The sequence below is a fragment of the Bufo gargarizans genome, chromosome 8 (assembly GCF_014858855.1).
Source record: "Bufo gargarizans isolate SCDJY-AF-19 chromosome 8, ASM1485885v1, whole genome shotgun sequence".
NCBI classification, from domain to species: Eukaryota; Metazoa; Chordata; class Amphibia; order Anura; family Bufonidae; genus Bufo; species Bufo gargarizans.
The window spans coordinates 102668412-102685975 of NC_058087.1; positions in this window are offsets into that span (position 1 = coordinate 102668412).

Consider the following 17564-nt stretch of genomic DNA (forward strand, 5'->3'; position numbering starts at 1 on the left):
AGAACGGACTTCCGTAATCAATTACATGTCAATCACAATATCAAATGTCAAAAGTATAAACTATACATTAAAAGTCATATAAACAATCAATATAAATATAAATACACCTATATAAAATATTTAAGAACATATATATATATAAAAGTAATATATGAAATTCCCATTAAAACATATATGTATAAAAACGGAAAACAGGTATCATATGAATCAAGCCATACAGACTGCTTTAATGTCCCACTCAATGTTCAATCCTTGTGGCTGTAAGGTGCCCATCTCGTAAATCCATTTAGCTTCTATCTTATTAATTTGTGTTACAGGATTGCCCCCTCGCCAATATTGTTTAACCAATTCTATGCCGCAAAATTTCAAACCACTAGGGTCTTTCTGATGCACTTTCTTAAAATGGGCAGAGACACTATGCGTCTCCAAACCCTTTTTAATATTTCTAATGTGCTCTGCCACCCTAACTTTAAGCTTCCTTAGAGTCCTACCTACATATTGGAGCCCACAAGGGCACTCCAACATGTAGATGACTCCCATAGTTTCACAAGAAATGTTTCCCTTAATCTTTAAAACAGTTGCTTTGGAGGTAGACACAATCTCTTTTATTTTTGATTTTTTCTTCTCATCCCTGGAGCGATTTCTGCAACAAGTGCAAAAGCCGCACCATGTGAACACACTGCAAGGTTTATTTATGCTAGGGACGTCCTTCACAAAGCTGTGCACAATGCGATTCCTTATAGTGGGGGCTCTTTTAAAAATAAATGGGGTTTTTTTGGGGATGAGATCTCCAATAATGCGGTCATTCTTCAGGACATTCCAGTTCTGATATATGATCTTTTTAATCTGGGGACAAATGACAGAATAAGAAGTGGAAAAGGCAAATTGATATTTATCCCTCATATTTTCTTCCTTTGGATCATTATTTTTCTTTTTATTTATTAGTTCATCATTATTTTATTTTATTTCTTCCCTTTGCTCATACAATATTTCTTTTTCATATCCCTTTTCAATAAACCGTTCTACGATAATACTACTTTGATTCTCATAGTCTTTAATATTGGTACAGTTTCTTCTAATGCGTTTTAGTTGGCCTTTCGGTACATTACATAACCAAGGCTTATAATGACAGCTGCTGCTTTCTATGTACCCATTGCGGTCAGTTGGTTTGAAAAATGTTCTGGTTACGATTTTGTTTTGCTCCAGTCTAATTTCAAGATCAAGAAAATGGATAACGGTTTTACTAATATGTTCCGTGAATTTTATATTCCATTCATTAGAGTTTAAACTTGAAATAAAATTCAATAATCCTTCTTCAGTACCATACCAAATGCCAATGCAGTCATAAATATATCTCTTCCAAAACCGAAGACTGCCACCCTCTATATCTCTTCTGAGGGCAGGGGAGATGGTGAAATGCTCCCAATATGACATAAAAAGGTTGGCGAAACTGGGTGCGAATTTCGCACCCATCGCCACACCGGAGATTTGTAAAAAATAATGATCGTCATACCAAAAGTAGTTATGTCCTAAGCAAAACCGTATACAATACAAAATGAATAATTTATGATCCTCACTCATTCGTTCATCGCTATCCAAATAAAACCTAACCGCATCTATACCAATATTATTCGGTATTATAGTGTATAATGATGTGACATCAAGTGTCATTAAATGGATATTTTCTGGGACATTATCAAATGCCTTCAACAATTCCAGTATATGCCCTGTATCTCTCAAATAATAGGGAGTGGTGGTGACATATCGCTGCAAAAAAATATCTATATATTCAGATATGCGGCTGGTTATTGAATCAATGCCAGAGACTATCGGTCTACCTGGGGGGCGCTCTGCATCCTTGTGCACCTTTGGTAGGTAATAAATAGTTGGAGTTTTAGGATATAGGTTGTTCAAATATTGATATTCTTTTTGATTAAGGACACCTTGAGCTAACCCTCTATCAAGAAGTGTTTTTAATTCCTTCTTGTAATCAATGACCGGGTCATTTTTTAATCTCTTATATGTATTTGCATCACCCAAGATTCTTTGCATTTCCGCATTGTAATCTGCTATATTAAGTATCACTATCCCTCCCCCTTTGTCAGCCGGCTTAATTATTATTTGGTCATTTTGTTCTAAATTTTTTAGAGATTCTTTTTCCTTTTTACTCAAATTATTATGTTTCATGCCCCTTGTATCTATTTGGTCAAGTCCCTTCAGAACACCTCGTTTAAAAGCCTCAATGCATTCGTTTTCTTTGTTATCTGGATAAAATGTAGATTTATTCCTTAGGTCTGTATATATCCCTGTTCCATCTGTTTGAGAGTTCTGGATGGGATTGTTTGTAAGGTATTTTCGAATATTAAATTTTCTGATGAATCGATGTAGATCCAAATAGGTCTCAAATTTATTACCCCAAAAAGTGGGGGCAAACTTGAGACCCTTATTAAGGACCGACAGCTCATCAGACGATAGAACATAGGAACTTAAATTATAAATGCCTAAAGATTCCCTCTGCCCTTCTTTGCATCGGGGCTTGTTGTGTCTCTTTCCTCCCCTATTACCTCTATCTCTTTTTCTTTCTGGGTGTTTCTTCCTTGTTTTGCAGTGTTTGCGGTGTTTTTCCCTTTATTGACTTGTGTGGAAAATTTTCTTCCTGAACGCTATTATCAATTCTCTCATTGGGGTAAGATCGGAAATCTTTCATATTATTCTTATCAATTTGATTTTCATGTTGATTATTGACCTTAGGAGAACCATTCCCCTTTGGTCCATATGCTGTTTTTTTCCCATAATTTGTCTCACTAGGATATTTTTCATTCTGATGCCTGTAATATGTCTCAGTCTGATACCTTCCGTTATATTCAGATGCATAACTATCCATACCTCTATTATCAAAATGCGGGCGGTATTGTTGTCTATAATTCCCTGAATTCTGATATTCCCGGGGGCCATGGTGGTATCGATTATTATTACCTCGATATTGGTAGCTGTTATACTGGGACTGATTATTCCCTCCATGGTTATAATGGCCGTAATTCCTACGGTAACCATTCCACCTTGGTCTGTAACCACGGAAATTTGAATGACCCCACCCGGTGTTGGATTCCACATGATGATCATGTGTGGTGTTTCTCTCATAATTAGGTGCGGAATAGCCATTATTCACAGGTTCACTGACACACACTTCTTTTTCATCCTTTTTTTGTTTCCATTTTGACACACACTTCTTTTTCATCCTTTTTTTGTTTCCATTTGTACACTGTGTTATTTTTATAATCATTAACTACCTTTAAATACTTCTTTTGTTTTTTCTTTTTTACTTCCTGCTCAGCTTTTACCACCTCCTTCTGGCATTTTAATGATAATTCATGATATTCAGGTAGTTCTTAAAATGGAGCTAATTTTGTTTTTATCTCATCAATCTTATTACATAGCGAGGTAAGTTTCCTTTTCCTCCTATCAATAATGAATCTAATAGCTCCAAAACCACATGAATTAACAAACTCTTCCCATTCCTTTAATTCTTCTTCAGAATCGGAATTAAACGGCAATTGCCATCTTAAACCTTCTGGAATTTTGTCTTCTACCAGAAGTTTTTCCAGGGATATCACATCCCAGATGGTCCTAATTTCCTTAACCATCAATGTTTCCAAATCGTTAAATACAACATCAATGTAATTACTGCCGTGTGGTTGTGGTTTTTCATTAAACACTTCGTGTACATTCAAATGCATATTATCTCTAAACGTAAAAATGTCTATGTCCATATTTCTCACCAAATGAACCCAAATAAAAGGATAAAAGATATATAGTATTATTTGGTGTGGAAATACTGGACAACAGCAGCGGCGCCCTTAAAAGAGTAGGTTCAATCTCCTATGTATATAAAATCAAAGGTGCGGGAGCCGCGCTCTAAATAAAGATTAACAATGAATGCCAGTGAATACCTCCTGCAAATACAAAACAGTTGGGAAACTCGTCCAGTTATCAAAGATGGAAACCAATAAACCAGGCTGTTCACATGTAAAGTTTCTCCTGCTACTAATCCATACGTAGCATGCTAAAACTCACACAATTATGACCAGGTCCGAACTCAGATGAAAAAACTGATCGGATACTCAGTACGAGATTTGTGGACCAGCAGGAGGTGCTTGTGATCGGTCCGTCGTATAACCAACACGTCCCAGCAGCATTGGGTTTTTTCATCTGAGTTCGGACCTGGTCATAATTGTGCGAGTTTTAGCATGCTACGTATGGATTAGTAGCAGGAGAAACTTTACATGTGAACAGCCTGGTTTATTGGTTTCCATCTTTGATAACTGGACGAGTTTCCCAACTGTTTTGTATTTGCAGGAGGTATTCACTGGCATTCATTGTTAATCTTTATTTAGAGCGCGGCTCCCGCACCTTTGATTTTAAAAATATGTACCCTAAACTAGTAATAAAAAAAAACTGCCACCCAATCCCGTAGGTTCTAAAATGGGGTCACTTTTTTGGAGTTTGTCAAGGCTGTCTTGCAGGAACTGAAGGATGGCGGAGAGGGGCGGATCTGCAGATGCCACCTCACTTGAGGTACACCAGGATGAAAATATCTTCATAATCTGTGAGTAGGCTCTCTTGGTAGAGTCCGCTCTTGAATAAGACAGCGTTCTCAGGACCGACACTGAAAGCCTTTCTATTCTGGGAAGGGACTGATCAACCTCCAGGCTGTCAGGTTGAATCTGTGCAGATCTGAGAAGAAGTGAATGTCCCACGACACCAAGGTCTGCTGAGGGGGGAGCCTCCAATATTGCCCTCGACTCATCTGGGTGAGCTGGGTAAACCAGGATCTCTTCGGCCAAAATGATGGATTTTCATCAATACCATCGGAATCATGGAAAACTGAGGAAAGATGCAAGCCAGCCTGAACCTCCAGGATATTGACAGAGCATCTATCGCCAGGGGTTGTCCTCCTTGTAAATGGAGCAAAACCTCTCCACCTTGGCTTTGAACCTTGTTGCCATGAGATCCACCTCTGGCACCCCCCACTTGAGGACTATCTTCTTGAATATCTCCGGATGTAAAGACCAATCCATTGTTGGAAGACCGTGGCTCAGCTGATCCGCTATCATATTGAGGGAGCCTTGAATGTGGATCGCAAATAAATGGGACAGATTCGACTCTGCCCAATCCAGAATCGCCCCAATCTCTGATAGGAGGGGAAGTGATCTTGTTCCTCCCTGCTTGTTGATGTAAAGTACCGCAGTCATATTGTCTGGACTTTCACAGCTTTGCCCCAGATCTGAGGAGCGAAGTGAAGGAGGGCTAGCCGGATAGCTCAAATCTCACGGAGATTAAATGAGAGAAGCCGCTCCTGAGGAGACCAGGTTCCGTGAACTGGAGAGTCGCCTAGGTGAGCGCCCCAGACTACTTGGGACGCTTCTGTTGTCAATATGATCCAGGTTGGCTGGGTCATAGACTTCTCGCCTAAAGGATGAATCCACCATCTGAGAGAATACAGAGTTCGCCAAGACAGGGAGTTTAGCCCGGCAGGGCTGCCATTTCATTTGGAGAGGACCTCGGACTGTAAAGGACGGAGGTGCCACAGAGCACAAGGGTCTACGGAACGCTGACATGAGCCCGAACATCTTTATGAGAGTCTGAATTGGGACTCGCCGGGGAACGAATAGGAACTCTGCCGTGCTCTGTATCCAGGATCTTCTTTCTGGAGACAACTGGAGAGACATCCCAAAGGAGTTGATTATGAAGCCTAGAGATCTTACTGAAGTTGACGGGCTCACATTCGAATTCTGCCAGTTGATGATCCAACCTAAGCGGAACAGAAAGGAGATTGCTACATGAAGATGCTGGGATAGGACCGCCGGAGAAGAGGCTTTCAAAAGCCAATCGTCCAGATAAGGAATGATAGTCAGTCTCTGAAGTCTTAAAGCCGCCACCACAGAAACCACCACCTTGGTAAAAGTGTGAGGGGCAGAAGAAATGCCAAAAGGAAGGGCAACAAACTGAAGGTGTCTGGTGATACCCGACACCTGGACCACGATCCTGAGATATTTCCTGGAAGTAGGATGGATCGGAATGTACAGATATGCATCCTTGAGGTCCAGGGTTGCCATCACGTCCCCAGGACTGAGAACGTGAACCACTGATCTGATGGCTTCCATACGAAACTTCACCTTCCTTATATACAGATTGAAACATCTCAGATCGATAATCATCCGGAAATCTGACGCTTTGGGAACCAGGCTTTCTGGCAGGACAGCAAGAGTAACGGGAGTCATCCAAGAGCCTTGAGGAGGCCCATAGTAAGGAGGTGGCTCCTTTATAATTGGCTCCTCCGCGAGAGCGCCTTGAACCCCTTCTCTACGCTCCCCAGTCCCTTCGAGATCTTGACTGCTGGCCAGACCTACCCCCACGGTGGTCCTGTCTACCCACGCCCTCAAAAGGACTGTTGGGGAAGACTTTTTATCTGATAGGCCTTCCATAATTGTATCAAGCTCCGAGCTGAACAGACAGTTGGGCTCAAAGGGAAGGCCACATAAATTGAATTTAGAAGAGTTTTCAGCGACCCAAGGCTTAAGCCATAAGGGCCTATGGACTGGTAACACAAGGGCCATGGATTTGGCCGCAAATTTTAGCTGAAGCTGCGCCGTCTTGCACAGGAAATCTATTGCCAGGTTAATGGTCTTGAAGGCAGCCAGTATGTCGTCACGAGACACCTTCGGATCCATGTCAGTCTGAATCTGGTTCAGGTGAGTCCAGAGGAACGTAGAGACCTCAGTAGCAGAAATGGCTGTAGAAGCGGATGCTGCAGCTGCTGTGTAACCTGTTCTAGAGTGCACTCTGCTCTCCTGTCAAGGGGATCCTGCAGACTAGACCCATCGTCTGCCGAAACCAGAGTGCGTCTGGACAATTTGGCTATTGCAATGTCCACCTTGGGAATGGAACCCCACAAGATTCCACCAAGGACTTAGCCATAGGGAACATGGTTCTAAATTTTTTTGTTAGAACTGGACCTTTCTCAGGATTCTTCCACTCTGTACGCATGACAGAGAGGAGGGTCTCATTCGCTTTAAAGACACGTGGTGCACGAATAGCGGTGATCGGAAGGCTCTTTAGTTATCTCTCTTCTGGAGAAAAAATAAAATGAGGTAAGCTCCTTCTCCTCTGAGGAGGAAGAAACTAATGAGACCACAGAGCAGTGGCGTAGCTACAGGGGTCGCAGCGGTCGCAATTGCGACGGGCCCCTGAGCCAGGGGGGCCCACGGCCCCCCCACCGCCTCCTATTCAAAATGTTATCTTATAGTACTGCCGGGGCCCGGGGCAGTGCGCACGGTGCAGCGCAGGCTCTAGTAGGCAGGCACCTGGCAGCTCAGCTCACCACGTGAGTCAGAGGGGGCGGCGCCGGCAGCGGAAGCAGTGTGAGGTCTGACCGTCTGAGTGACTGGGAGCTGGAGGCGTGGTTTCCGCGCATCTCCGGCTCCCAGTCAGATACTGTCAGGTTTCAGGAGAAGCAGCAGGCGGCAGCGGCAGTGGCAGTGAGTGACTGTGCGGCGCGACTCGCGAGGTGAGTTTTAGCCTCGGCTCGGCTCTACTCTCTCTGACTCGGCTCTCTACTCTCTCTAGTCTCAACTAGTCACAGTGACAGGCGGCGGCAGCGCAGTGAGAAGAGGCGCTGCCGCGCTAGCTAGCCCAGCTTGATGATGGCCTGGGATTCGGTATGATTCCCCCCGTTCCTCATGGCCACTGGCTCAATATCCCAGACCACACTGTCCAGATCTAATGCATAGTAACAGCATACTGGTTTTCGTGCTATCAGTTGACTTGGTAGCCCTGCTCCTGTGGGCATTTCACTATTACACCACCATGCAGGCCAAAAATCAGCCTTCAATAAGCTATGTGATTGAAAGGAGAATATAATTATGGGATGTTCATTCTCTGAATGAAGCGCTGTCATATGAGTCAGCGAAATCAGCTGTTTCTGTCGAGGGAGTTTTTAAAAGAGATGGCAAAATAGTTCTGAAAATGATTACAAATTCATTTCTAAAGATGTCCATGCACATTAAATAGAAGTTGGTTGATGGTTGAAGAAAATATCATCTGGAGAACAATTGCACCTACACATTTCAGTCCATACTGGCCATTACAGCTGTTCATACATGTTGTTCCGGGTGAAGGACATAAAATCTTTCTCTTTCTCTCTCTCTCTCTTCTTTTTTATAGAAATATCTTTGGAGACTAACAACTATTGGGTGAAAACACAATTTCTTTCCAGAAGATGAAGGCTTGTCATTGGTGTGCTAAAACAATGATTCATTAAAATTCACCCAATGAACAACCATTTTGTCTGGAATTGCTTGTTTGATTAACTTTAGACTATAGTAAAAGGGTTGTACCAAGATGTAAACTTGTCCCCTAACCACAAAATACAGGGTAAGTGTCTGATTGGTAGGGGTCTGACTGATGGGACCTTCATCGATCATGAGAATGGAAGGAGAGAGTACCTGACCCCGGTTCTCCTGATGAGTGGGCATTGGACACTCACTGACGTTTATCCCCTATCCACATGTTTAAAGCCCCTTTAAAGGGGTTATCCGAGACTAAAAAATGCCCCCCATATGCCAGGGCTCCTCACACTGAATATACTTTCCCCGCTCCCTGCTGCTTTTCCCCGCGCTTGGATGAAAACATCAGGTGTAGGGGGGGAGTCTCCCTAGCGCATCAGACTCCCACTAATTACAGCACACACCCTGCACCCTGGCCTGTAGTGTCCACCATCAGACAGGGGACGGAAGAAACCCCAGAACTAGAGTGTGGTCCCCAACACATTGGGGGGCACACTGACACTTTATTTCTGGGGTTTCTTTTCTTCCCTCCCCTGTCTGATGGTGGACACTACAGGGGTGTGTGCTGTAATTAATAAGTGAGAGTCTGATGTTAAAAAGAGATGCCAGCTGTGATAAGGAGGGCACCCCTTCCTTCTTTTGGGGGGCACACTCTTATATGACAGACATAAAGGTACTTTTACACTTGCGGCAGGACGGATCCGGCAGGCTGTTCAGCCTGTCGGATCCGTCCGGCTGCTATTTCGCTGGAACGCTGCTCCGTCCCCATTGACTCTAATAGGGATGGGGCGGAGCTCCTGCGCAGCACGGCACTGCGCGGTGAGAGGCCACCGGACGAAAAAGTCGGACTTGCAGTACTTTTCGGCCGCCAGCCTTTCACCGCACACTGACACGCTGCACCGGAGCTCCGTCCCCGTTCCCATTATAGTCAATGGGGATGGAGTGGCAGCAAGGCGAAATAGCGGCAGGACGGATCCAACAGGCTGAACAGCCTGTCGGATCCGTCCTGCCGCAAGTGTGAAACTGCTCATGGCGGTGGGAGATCTAGGATGGGTGTTTGGGTGGGAGCTCTGGAAGGGGTGGTGGGAGGCCCGATAGATATGTGGGGGCTGCGGGGGGGCCCATACATTTTGTTTGCTATGGGGCCCATGCATTTCTAGCTACGCCCCTGCCACAGAGGGTCTCTCCACTGTAGCAGAGGTCTCCGTAGTCGTCTGGACAGTAGCAGGATGAGCAGGAAGCCTCTCATCATTTAAGTTCATGACTCCCCTGAGGTATCCATCCACATAGCTTTTCACCCATGAATACATATCCTGCATGCATAGCCGCAGGATGAGACTCAAGCACTGGATCCTAATAAATCACAGATAAGGACATGGACAAAAAAAATGTGTCCCCATTCGCCAGACTTTCTAGAGAGCTGTAAGCAAAAAACTCAACCATAGATATCAGATGGAAAATTGAAACATACCCTGAGACATGATGGAGGGCAGAGACAACAGGCATAGGACAGGCAAAAGACCCCGATGCGCATTTCGCCTCAGCTTCGTCAGGAGGTAATGTAAGTGTGGCCATAGGCTCCTATTTATATCCCCCATGTGGCTTCAGGGCATAGTGTAATTGAATACAGCAGCTGGTACTTACTATCGAGCGCTCCTGCCTGATGATGCACGCCGAGTCAGTCATGGCGGCGCTGCATTCGTCAGGAGGAGGGGTGGAACGCAAGCCATGTGTTCCAGCCCACCTCCCAAGGAAACGTAGTGGTACAGCGCATCATAGCATAGCGTTGTGTCAGCCAATCAAAGCAGGAAAAGTTCAGAGCTATAGTAATATGAGAACCGCATCCACCATGCTCGACACTGTTATTGACATTAAAAAGCCCAAAGAACGAAGTCCGCATAGGGGGTATCAAAATGGCTGAATACATCTGAATACATATATATTTCATTGCCCGGAGAGAGACGTAAGTATATCAATAAATATGGGGCTGAAAACGTAAATAGACAATATGTCAATCAATATGAGGCTAAATATATTAAGGCACATCCCAGATAGGCATCATTACAAAAAAGATATTTGTGGTCGTGGCAACCAAGAGAATGCACCCCGTCCCACCTGAGACTACCCTGCCCCTAAGTGGTTAGAGTTATGCCGCAACCGCGCCGTAGTAGGGACACCTGAAAGAGGGCAAAAGACATACTGAGTAGCAGGAGTAATTATTACAGCATAAATCACAAAACCAGACTTTGGAAAGCCATTGACATCTTAGTTTTGGGGTAAGGTATACAGACGTGGACAAAATTGTTGGTACCCTTTGGTCAATGAAAGAAAAAGTCACAATGGTCACAGAAATAACTTTAATCTGACAAAAGTAATAATAAATTAAAATTCTATAAATGTTAACCAATGAAAGTCAGACATTGTTTTTCAACCATGCTTCAACAGAATTATGTAAAAAAATAAACTCATGAAACAGGCATGGACAAAAATGATGGTACCCCTAGAAAACACAGAACATAATGTGACCAAAGGGACATGTTAATTCAAGGTGTGTCCACTAATTAGCATCACAGGTGTCTACAACCTTGTAATCAGCCATTGGGCCTATATATATGGCTCCAGGTAATCACTGTGTTGTTTGGTGATATGGTGTGTACCACACTCGACATGGACCAGAGGAAGCAAAGGAAAGAGCTGTCTCAAGAGATCAGAAAGAAAATTATAGACAAGCATGTTAAAGGTAAAGGCTATAAGACCATCTCCAAGCAACTAGATGTTCCTGTGAGTACAGTTGCACATATTATTCATAAGTTTAAGATCCATGGGACTGTAGCCAACCTCCCTGGACGTGGCCGCAGGAGGAAAATTGATGACAAATCTAAGAGACGGATAATCCGAATGGTAACAAAAGAGCCTAGAAAGACTTCTAAAGAGATTCAAGGTGAACTTCATGCTCAAGGAACATCAGTGTCAGATCGCACCATCCGTCGTTGTTTGAGCCAAAGTGGACTACATGGGAGACGACCAAGGAGGACACCATTGTTGAAAACGAATCATAAAAAAGCAAGACTGGAATATGCCAAACTACATGTTGACAAGCCACAAAGCTTCTGGGAGAATGTCCTGTGGACAGATGAGACAAAAATCGAAGTTTTTGCCAAGGCACATCAGCTGTATGTTCACAGACGAAAAAATGAAGCATATCAAGAAAAGAACACTGTCCCTACTGTGAAACATGGAGGAGGCTCTGTTATGTTCTGGGGCTGCTTTGCTGCGTCTGGCACAGGGTGTCTTGAATCTGTGCAGGGTACAATGAAATCTCAAGACTATCAAGGAATTCTAGAGAGAAATGTACTAGCCAGTGTCAGAAAGCTTGGTCTCAGTCGCAGGTCATGGGTCTTGCAACAGGACAATGACCCAAAACACACCGCTAAAAACACCCAAGAATGGCTAAGAGGAAAAAATTGGACTATTCTAAAGTGGCCTTCTATGAGCCCTGACCTCAATCCTATTGAGCATCTTTGGAAGGAGCTGAAACATGCAGTCTGGAAAAGGCACCCTTCAAACCGGACACAACTGGAGCAGTTTGCTCATGAGGAGTGGGCCAAAATACCTGCTGAGAGGTGCAGATGTCTCATTGACAGTTACAGGAAGCGTTTGATTGCAGTGATTGCCTCAAAAGGTTGCGCAACAAAATATTAAGTTAGGGGTACCATCATTTTTGTCCATGCCTGTTTCATGAGTTTATTTTTTTACATAATTCTGTTGAAGCATGGTTGAAAAACAATGTCTGACTTTCATTGGTTAACATTTATAGAATTTTAATTTATTATTACTTTTGTCAGATTAAAGTTATTTCTGTGACCATTGTGACTTTTTCTTTCATTGACCAAAGGGTACCAACAATTTTGTCCACGTCTGTATAGCGGCTAAAACACGAGGAACGCCAACGACCCAACTTCTAGATGGCATGCGCCGGTACCTGATTCTTGGAGGCCGTGGATGCTGCACCTATATGGAATAGATGTCCTGAGATCGTAGCTGGGTCACCGCCCAAACTGGCAACTAAGGAGCATATGTGAGACACGAACTGGTGAGAAGCGAGCGGAACCACCCCGAAAGGCAATAGTGGACTATCTGGCCTGAACCCAGCTAAGGCTGTCTGCAACTTACGAAGAACTCTGACAGGGCGCCATCGATGAGACATATGGAACTAGGACATTGGGACTGGGGGACCTTTCTGCGAGGTCTTTGATGTCCTCAGCAGCAGCACGTAACCCTCAGGACCCTGGACCAACTGGCTGACTGTGAGAAACTTGCTGCTATTAGGGGAACAAGTAAACTCCCCAGGCCTCAAGAAACCATAGAAGACTAAATAAACAGCGTATTTAAGCACCAGGCTGGGCAAAACCCCGAAAGAGTTCATATCCAGGATGTCAGATAGGTTACGAAAAAGCAGTCCAGTAACAGCTTGTCTGCGTACTTGGCCTCCTGGTCCACATCTGCTCAAACCCCTCAACGTAGCTTTGACAGCATGCACAGAGAACACCGATGCCCGTTCAGGATGACTGACAGAGAGGAAATTCTGCACCCCCGACAAGTATGACTTCACCGTGTTGTGGGACAGCTTGAGCTCTGAGTGGCAGTAGCCAATGAAGGCAAGGATGTATTCAACAAAACTGGACTCCCTTTGAGGGCATATTTCCTAAAACCTGCAAATGCCCTCCACCAGGTGCGATACGCCCTAGCTGTATACGGTGAAAGGGGCTTGGCTAGTAAGGAGTGGGCCGTCTCTAGGTGACCAGTTAAACCAGTATTAGTGACTCGTTAAGGGGGGCGGTAGCGCCCACAACATCTGCCTCTGGCATGACCTGCAAAAAGGGAGAAATTAGCCCTCGATAAAGCGTCAGCTGCCACATTTTGAGAACCTGGCACATGCGTACTACTAACACAAAAATGATGTCGCAAGGAGAGTTGAACTAGACGTCTCAAGAGACATATGACATAAGACGACTTAGACAACCCATTGGTTAAGATATCTACCACCACAGCATTGTCGGTTACAAACAAAACAGTGCGATTTACCCAGCTGCTGCCCCAAACACAATGGGGTACAGCTCGAAAAGTGCTGAGGTTTGCACGAAACCTGGGATTTGTCTCACCTCAGCAGGCCACTCGCCTGCGACCAAGTGGGTGCCAAAAATAGCAGCAAAACCTGAGCTAGCAGGTTTCTTGGGGGAGACCGGGACACCTAACTGGGAAAACAGCTCAACAATCTCCCCAGCCCTAAGGGGGCTGCCCCTGGCCTCTAGATCAGCGGGAAGTCATCTAAATAATGAATAACAAATTCACAGCGTACCTTATATTCTAAAACCCAATGGAGGCCTGAGCCAACTGATCAAAGAGCCACGGGCTGCTCTTAGAACCGAAAGTGAGTTTGGTGGAAAAGTAGTATCGGACCTTCCACTTATCAATAGAAGAATACCTCATGCCCACTTCCTCTGAAGGAATGAGGGAGTTAAGACTAGGGACGTGGGAACCATGTGGGGCTGACAGGTCGATGATAAGTCTCTCCTTCTTGCTAAACTTACCTGTGACCACTCCATCGGGACTAACGCTCCACCACTGAAAGGGGGCACTTCAAAAGGACCGATCAAAACCCTTATCCAACTCGGTTTCAAGAACCGACACCCAAAAAGTAACACCCAGAGGGTGACCATGCACTTACCTGCTCAGAATACCTACGGACTGACAACCGCAGAATGGTAGTAATACAGCACGACCTGGACGTGAGACAGTGCATGAGCCACAAACCAAGCTTCCTCCCCCCTCCCCGACGTGCACCCCTACTACCTTGCCAATAAGCCAAAATTCAGGATGTAACTTGAGACAAGTTTTGGACCTGGAAGCAAAACAATGAAGGCATTAACACTGGATTGTGCACATGTTGTGTGGAAACCATGCAAATGTGTAAAACGTGAATGATGGAACAAGAGCAGCATTTTTTTAATATATTTTTTTTAATTACAAATTAACCCTTTGCAAATTAAAATTTACTTAACCTGGAAACCTAGGGAGGGTAAGATACCGCGGCAAGCCGCATCTACTAAGCCCCCATACTGGCTTAACACTGACACAAGCGAACCTAGGCCCCTGACCTGCAGCCTCCGCTAGAATCGCTCACTGCGGACCAGACCTGTAGACCGTGTGGTACTCTGCAACCCGCTCTTCCCCGGAGACCTTGCTTCACCAACTATGAATTCCCGCTTTTTTTTTTATATATATATCCCGTCCCTACCAAACCAGACCCAACACACCCGCCTAAGATCCCTGGTTATCACCTGCATGGACTCAATAACACCTTGTACCTAAATAACCTCCTGGGAAACCTTATGTACAGGCAGCAGAAGGAAGCCAGCCACCGCCTATGAGCTGTTTCCCCTGACCGAGCCTAGTCCTCCCAGCCACGATCCCTGCCTAACTAATGGCACGGCGGGCCGTGCAAGACTTTATTGAAGACAAGGAGCGGGGACATGCTGTCCCCTGTACTTTTACACAATTGCCACGTGGGGTGCTTGCGCTGCTCCCTGGCAGAGAAATCAACCCTTTGCAAATTAAAATAAATCACTTGCATGGACTCATTAACAACCTGTATCTAAATAACCCCCTGGGAAACCTTATGTACGGCCGGCAGAAGGAAGGCAGCCACCACCTATAACCTGCTCACTCTGACCAAGCCTAGTTCTCCCACCCCTGAACCCTGCCTAACTAACGGCACGGCGGCCCGTGCCAGACTTTATTGAAAACCAAGCTTGTGACTTCTCTCCTCCCCCCCTCTCCGAGATGTACCCCTAGTACCTTGCCGATAAGCCACAAATCAGGGTGTAGTCGAGACAAGTTAGGACCTAGAAGCAAAACAATTGAGAAATTAACCCTGGATTGTGCATTCGTCGTAAAGAACCACGCAAATAAGTAACACGTAAATGATGGTATATGCGCAGCACTATATATATATATATATATATACACACACACACACATACTCAACAAATGACGAGGCAGCACTTCCAGCTTTTGGTGACAGGGTGACGACCCCAAAACTTTATTCCCAGCAACGTTTCGGCCTGCTCAATGAGGCCTTTGTCAAGCTATACAACAGTGCTTACTATTGGGTATATACCCACAATTCATTACAAACTCAGTACAATCAGTGAAAACACATGTTAACAGTAGGGTCACATGATCATCAAACACCACATCATCACATGACATTCTGTGTATACTACATGTTAGCGTCAAAACAATAATTCCCTTATACATGATCTATAAAACAAATCGACAATGTACATCGTGCAGTCTATATACCATAAATTTATACATAACAGTTTAATATGCACAGACAGTGTCCCTTAGGTACAACACCCAATTATCTAAGTGTAATGCAAACGTGCTCTGTACATTAAGGGTTAAAATTCCTTGTTCATGATGCAGCTGCATCATATTAGACTTTAAAAACTGATGGAACTCACCGCCCATGGACCCGCCGAGTCAGCCAGCGCTGGCGTCCCCCCATCTGCCATGCGCATGCGCCGGGCCAGATGTCTCTCACCCACCTCCCCACGCAGCCACGTCACCACGCACGCTCCCTGGAACGCACCATCACCCAGTGGAGCGCACCGCAGGCGCTGCGGCAGTGGGAGGAGGGAAAGGACATGTGACACGGCCGCGCTCGCACAGCGTCAAGGGGGCGTATCAGTGGCCATGGTAACACAGGGTACATATCCCAGTGTGGTTTACGGTGGAGGCATCAAGACGGCCACATCGTGCACAACAGTCATGCCAACCTTCATCTTGGTGTGTGAGGGAGCCAAGTGACGGCGACATCCAGCGTCAGGTTACAAAACCGGACATACCAGTGTCGCCCCCTTAGGCTACCCCCCACACCAAGAGAGAAACACAAGTGCTGCTCCAATGGGACAAACCCTTCCCATCTACATGCACTTAAAGCATGGTACGCAAAACAATGCCTTCTGGCATAAAGGTTCGAGGCCAAAACCATGGTACCCAATACCATCTTCTTATTGGTGCAAATCAGGTCGAATGTCATAATATGCACCATGTGACTCGTCCAAAAGCACACCCGCCGCATCAGCCAGTTCATCATACAATGGTCACTGCTTTGCTGATCCTATTTTTAACATGTGTTTTCACTGATTCTACTGAGTTTGTAATGAATTGTGGGTATATATACTCAATAGTAAGCACTGTTGTATAGCTTGACAAAGGCCTCATTGAGCAGGCCGAAACGTTGCTGGGAATAAAGTTTTGGGGTCGTCACCCTGTCACAAAAAGCTGGAAGTGCTGCCTCGTCATTTGTCGAGTATATATCATGGAGGAGAAGCCTACCTCTGTGAGGAATTGCACCCAGTGCACGTGGTCCGACTGTGCTGCTGCAATATTTGTGGTAATATATATATATATATTTCTACACACACACACACATTTTTTTTTTTTTTACCAATAACCCTTGCCAATAAGAATTGCCTAACCTGGTGACCTGGGGGGGAAGCTACCACCACAAGCTGGACCTACTTAACCCCTGTACTGGCTTGACACTGAGACGAGTGAACCTCAGCTCCTGACCAGCAATCCCAGCTAGGATTTACTACGGTGGACCAGGTCTGTAGACCATGCGGTACTCAGTAACCCACCCCTCACTAGGTGAGACCTAGTACTCACCTGTATGGACTAATTAATCCCCTGTGCCTAAATGACCCTCTTGGCGACCTTGTGTGCAGCCGGCAGAAGGAAGCTAGCCACCGGCTATGACCTGCTCCCCCTGAACGGCCTGGTTCTCTCACCCCTGATCCCTGCCTCACTAACGGCACGGTGGCCCGTGCCAGACTTTGACGAAGATAAGGAGCAGGGCCACGGTGTCCTCTGCGTCCCTACATGATAACCCTGGCAGAGTGCACCAGTGCGGGGGAACCCTCATCAGCCAGGGGCCGACCCGCCGCCGGCTGGACACTCCTGCCACGTGGAGAGCAGCGAAACTCCCTGGCACCATGAACCGACCCAGGGGGAGCCCTTCATACACCGTGGCCCCCACATCAGCAAAATTTGTGTGCCGCGTGGGGAGCTCATGCTGAGTGCACCAGTGCGGGGGTGCCCCCCATCAGCCAGGGGCCGACCCACCGCCGGCTGGTCACTCCTGCCGCG